A 6,000-nucleotide genomic window follows, 5' to 3' on the forward strand; every position below is an offset into this window, starting at 1 on the left:
CAAGGATGAGGCTAGGACTTGAAGACCCGAGTTATAGAGAAAGGGCGAACAGGTGAGGAATTTATTCCCTAGAGCATAGGAGAATGAAGAGAAATTTGGTAGTGGTATAAACAATTATGCAGGATATAGATAGGGTAAATGCAAGCATGTTTTTTCTACTGGGGTTAGGTGAGACTAGAAGCCATGGATTAAGGGTGGAGGTGAAAATTTTAAGGGAAGCACGAGAGAGAACTTCTATACCCAGAGGTCAGTGAGAGTGTGGAACAAGCTGCCACAAGTGGTAGATACAGATTCAATTTCAACATTCAAGAGAAATTTAGAGAGGTACATGGATGGGAGGTGTATGGAGGGCTATGGTCCGTGCTGGTCAATGGAACTAAGCAGAATAATAGCTTGGCATGGAATAAATGGACTGAATGACTCCACAACTATTAGCTTCTAAATTTTAATTTTTAATTTCTTTAATGCTTAGAATTTCTCTTGTGAATAAACTCCTTTAATAACAACCTTCTGTAATTATCTAAAGATTGGATCTGCTCATAAAATAACAACCCATAACTTAGGAAGGCTATTTATCTGACTAATGTACACCCTATATTTTATTTTGGATCATTACATTTTGATGCAACTATTAAGCAACTTGGAACAAGCAGAAACTATTGAAAATAATTACTCAAGTGCTATAAACAGGCAAATTCTTTTGTCTACAAACCAACCAGATTGTCTGCAATCTCTGAGCGGCGATGAAAACTTCATTCAAGTTCTGACATCTGTCCATCTGCTAATATTCATCACCTGATTCAAGATCAGAACTTGCAGAATTTAGAGCAAATAAATTTGTTACAAAAAAGTTTAATTAACATTCAGATTATAATGAGCACAAGTACTGCACAGTACAACCATTTGTGAAGTATCAAGGTAAGCAACTTGATTACTTACAGCTGACACACTGAGAAGATAAACTTAAAAGCTTTGTGACAGTTAAAGAATATTCCTTTATTAAGGAATTCCAATAACGAAGAGAATTATTCACATGTTTAGACAATTTCCTGCTGGGCTTTATCACGGAATTATGATACAGATTAGTCCCGCCCACAGTGCGTTTTCCTGTCATTAAGAAATATAAACTGGAAAAGGAATGTTTTATTACGAATAAACACTTCTCAGGCTGGCAGCCGGCTACAGATATCAATTGTAACCATCATTTTGATGACACACTCCACCATCATCATCAGGGATGCCTGAGCATGTCTAGTCCGGTGGCATTTACACTCCAGTTGTCTGTTCCTCCTGACAAATCAGGTTTCCTCTCTCCCACCTTGTCCCATAGATCAGCATAGTTCAACACAGAGCCGAGTCATAGAGCAAGCATTGGAACCGGTCTGATCCTCGGGAGCTGACACCCTGACCGTTTCAGTCTAGGCCGGCACATCAATGCCCAAACATCGAATTGCTTTAAAGTCCAAAAAGAAGTTACAGACTATAACCTGTGATTATTGTTTGCCAGATAAAAAAAAAGTGATGAACAAAGTATTTAGATGTTTTCCTTGTTTCGTTAGCCACCAGCCAGAAGTTGCTATGGTTCACCAGCGCTATGTTAAACTAGAAAATGCGACAACTGCATCCTCCAAATCTTTATTTTCATTGTAACGTTCAAGATAATTGTCGATACCTTTAATTCGTCATAGATCCTAACTTGCTGAAGGAATTAAAGAGTTTCATTTTCACTCAAGGCTGTTTCTGGCATCTCCAAGCCTAAATGCTTGAAACTGCGGTGAACAAAACCAGCTCTGAATTGTCTCACTGCTTATTTCTCTACAACTATTAGTGACAAAAAAAAAAATCACTGGCTTTTGAACACCAACATATGCAACTGACACTATTTTAAAACTGTTTGCTCTAAGCTTGGCGTAGTGTCTTAACGGCGAAACGAGCACACGACTAGTGCCGTGCTTGGCAAGTCTCCTGTCCCAATTAAGTGGCATAGTGTCCCAAATAAACAGCGGCCATGATTAACCAAAGGCTCAATTAATCGGAATCCTCTGTATTGGAAAGTAATAAAAGGAGTAAACTAATTGCAGAATCACAGGTCTTTGCAAATTGCTCTTTTAAAATGTAGCAAAAGGATTTTATGTGGGAACAATTTATTTTTTCCCTCTGTAAAAACTATTTCTGAAATGCTATGGACTAACTTATTTGTACTGTTTACGACAAGAAGTTTATAACTTTAAGTGGACCTCAGTATCTCTCCAATTCAAAATTTCACACCAATACAGGGCTATGACTTTAAAACATGTATGGTGAGCATCTTCATAAAAATCAAAATGTAAATTGAGCTATACTAGTAACAAAAACATGAGAAAATCTGCAGATGCTGGAAAATTCAAGCAACACACACAAAATGCTGGTGGAACGCAGCAGGCCAGGCAGAATCCATAGGAGGAAGTACAGTCGACATTTCGGGTCGAGACCCTTCGTCAGGACTAACGGAAGAAAGAGATTTGAAAGTGGGACAGGGAGATCCAAAATGATAGGAGAAGACAGGAGGGGGAGGGATGAAGCTAAGAGCTAGAGGGTTGATTGGCAAAAGGGATACAGAACTGGAGAAGGGAGAGAATCATGGGACGGGAGGCCTAGGGAGAAAGGGGGAGGGGAGCACCAGAGGAAGATGGAGAACAGGCAAGGAGTGATTGTGAGAGGGACAGAAAGAAAAAAAAAAGAAAAAAGGGAAAATAACAGATAGATAAATAAATAAAAGAAATGAGGGATGGGGTGAGAAGGGGAATTAACAGAAGTTAGAGAAGTCAATGTTCATGCCATCAGGTTGGAGGCTACCCAGCCGGTATATAAGGTGTTGTTCCTCCAACCTGAGTGTGGCTTCATCTTGACAGTAGAGGAGGCCATGGATAGACATATCAGAATGGGAATAGGACGTGGAATTAAAATGTGTGGCCACTGGGAGATCCTGCTTTCTCTGGCGGATCGAGTGTAGGTGTTCAGCGAAACGGTCTCCCAGTCTGCGTCGGGTCTCACCAATATATAAAAGGCCACACCAGGAGCACCGGACGCAGTATACCACACCAGCCGACTCACAGGTGAAGTGTCGCCTCACCTGGAAGGACTGTCTGGGGCACTGAATGGTGGTGAGGGAGGAAGTGTAAGGGCAGGTGTAGCACTTGTTCTGTTTACAAGGATAAGTGCCAGGAGGGAGATCGGTGGGAAGGGATGGGTGGGGGGGGGGGGGGGGGTTCAAGTGGACGAGGAAGACGCATCCTTGCGGATAGCAGAACAAGACAAGAGGAACTCTATCCCTAGTGGGGTGGTGGGAGGAAGGGGTGAGAGCAGATGAGAATGAAATGGGAGAGATGCATTTGAGGTCTGAGTTGATGGTGAAGGAAGGGAAGCCCCTTTCTTTAAAAAAAAGGAAGACATCTCGGTGCTCCCGGTGTGGCCTGCTATATATTGAGATGAAGCCACGCTCAGGTTGGAGGAATAACACCTTATATCCCATCTGGGTAGCCTCCAACCTGATGGCATGAACATTGATTTCTCTAACTTCCGTTAATGCCCCTCCTCTCCTTCTTAACCCATCCCCAATTTTTATTTTTGTTTCCTCTCTCTTTCCCTCTCACAATCACCCCTTGCCTGTTCTCCATCTTCCTCTGGTGCTCCCCTTCCCCTTTCTTTCTTCCAAGGCCTTCCGTCTTATGATACCCCCCCCCCCCCCTTCTCCAGCCTTGTATCCCTTTTGCCAATCAACTTCCCAGCTCTAGGCTTCATCCCTCCCCCTCCTGTCATCTTTTTACCTGCCCTAATTATATCACAATCAACACAAAACTACAGCAATATGTAACACAATTTACCAAGCCCATATTCAATCCAACCATAACATACCCGTTGGAGTGGAAGGCACCACTATTAACTTTCTTTTAAAAAATTGTAACAAATAAAACAAATTGCTAAACTTCTAGATCATTGCACAGCTACTTAAATGCAAAGAATAGGAACCTGCAGTCAAGGTCAATGCTGAAATTAAATAACTTAATAAGAGTGTCAAATCTTTTCATGAAAATTGTAAATCACAATTCCAGGCCACCTCTGGATTAGATGCATTTTGGATTGGGAAACCATCATCTGAGAAGAAACAGCAACTTTCGAAGCCAACAGATGTGCAGAATTAGAAGGAATGATAAGAAAACAGAAAGAGAGCCAGCAACAAAGAAAGCCCAATCTGTCATCTGGAACTACCTGTCCTGAATGCGGAAGAACTTTCAAAGCCACTTGAGAGCCCATAAATAGATCAACGGACAAAGACCATCACCCTTGACCTCGAGGGATAACCACAACGACACCAAAAATAAGCCGTTGTACTTTAAATTTTACAGTACATTTCAGATTTGAATAAAGCCAACACTATTCATTAACTGGTTTTATCAGAATCTAAAATGTGTTTAAAAAAGTAAAAAATAAACATACTATTTATTAGTTTACAGATTGTAGATCTAACCGTCAGGTAAAAATGGAGCAAGTGACAACGTAAAGAAAGCATTATTGCCTTCTGTCTGCTTATAAATGAACGAACTTTTTTATCATCTGTTAATATTCCACATTTAGCTGCAAAGAAAAAGATTTGAGACAGACCAGCAATGTTAGATATGCTACTGTATCTTTTTAAATAAAAAACTGACAAATAGCAGTTGTAAAACAAAGTTAAATAGTTAAAGGTAACTATTTAGTGGAGATGGTCAGTGGCTGAGCGGAAATTGAGACAAAAAAAAGAGGGGGAGTTTGAACGAGGGAAGGAATACAAGATAATTGAGCCGAGAATTAACATTTCAGAATGGCGCAGATTTTTCAAGAGAGAGTTTAGATGACAATGCCAAATTGCCCTGACAACAGTGAAGACGACCAAGACGGCAGGCAAAGACATTTTAAGCAGATGGTGTAATCATTACTAAATAGATTTCACCGGTTCACATTTCCCATAAACCATTTAAAAACGTTCACATATCTTGTACATAATCTGAACTATGACAGTAAACTAAATAATGTATGCAGTTCCAGAAGAAAAATGCATGCAAACAGCAAAGTACAGCTCAGAGATCTGAAATCATTTAAATACCGCAACTGCCTCCTCAGTATCGATGGAAGTGTACTGAAGTACCCGCTTTCTCCGTTAATCCGCAATGCAGTTTATTTTGACACCGCTCCAACTGCAGCTTGGAAATTCAGGAGAATTGCCCGGTGACCTTCCACAATGAGACCGGATAAGATCATTTTCCCGACGTTCATTTTACTGCTCACAATAACGGGAATGAAGGGGTTTTGGTGCACGCCTGCACCGGACCTCACCTCCGCCGATATTGTGCTACAAACGGATGGGAAATCGGGCTGGTTCCTGGGCACGCGTTACCCAAAGCGGGCTCCAACGATGGGCCGGCCCCGATCCGGACCACGCATCCACCTGCAAATCCGTCGTCGCTTTGCTGAGAGGCCCTTCGGGGACGCGGCACCCATCTCCCCACGCCAGCCGGCGGGGAGCACACAAGGTGCGGACGGTTCGCCTCTTACCTGATGGCCAAGCCGCAGCGCTGCCAACCGCTCACGTCCAGTTTGAACTGAGTTACGTCGCGCGTAGGAAGCCAATCGCGGCGTTCCTCTGCCTAACGGCCACGCCCCCCAAACGCTGGTCTCGCGAGATCTGGCGGCTGCCAAGCGTCTGGCCGAAGCTCAGGGTGATTCATCGGCGCCAGAGAATCAGAATCAGGGTTATCCCCGGCATCGCAGCCGCAGTTCAATGCACCACATAACACAGAAGAAAAACATTAAATAATAATAAGTAAATCAATTCCAGTATACGTTTATGGAATAGATTAAAAATCATGCAAAAAAATATATATATTTAAAAAGTGAGGTAGTGTTCACAGGTTGAATGTCCATTTAGGAATTGGATGGCAGAGGGGAAAAAGCTGTTCCTGAATCACTGAGTGTGTGCCTTCA

General features: G+C 42.2%; 1 protein-coding gene across 4 annotated transcripts in view; it reads right to left on the reverse strand.

The window, feature by feature from the left end:
• Nucleotides 1-5,650, reverse strand: part of spdl1 (spindle apparatus coiled-coil protein 1) — a 68,987-nt gene extending 63,337 nt beyond the window's left edge. For 2 of the 4 annotated variants that reach the window (XR_012102205.1, XM_073072907.1), the window contains exon 1: nt 5,353-5,565. The gene's annotated coding sequence lies outside the window, so the exon portion shown is untranslated. The other 2 variants (XM_073072908.1, XM_073072909.1) reach the window with 2 other exon arrangements.
• Nucleotides 5,651-6,000: the final 350 nt, after the last annotated feature.

The sequence above is a fragment of the Hemitrygon akajei genome, chromosome 19 (genome assembly GCF_048418815.1).
Source record: "Hemitrygon akajei chromosome 19, sHemAka1.3, whole genome shotgun sequence".
Lineage (NCBI taxonomy): Eukaryota > Metazoa > Chordata > Chondrichthyes > Myliobatiformes > Dasyatidae > Hemitrygon > Hemitrygon akajei.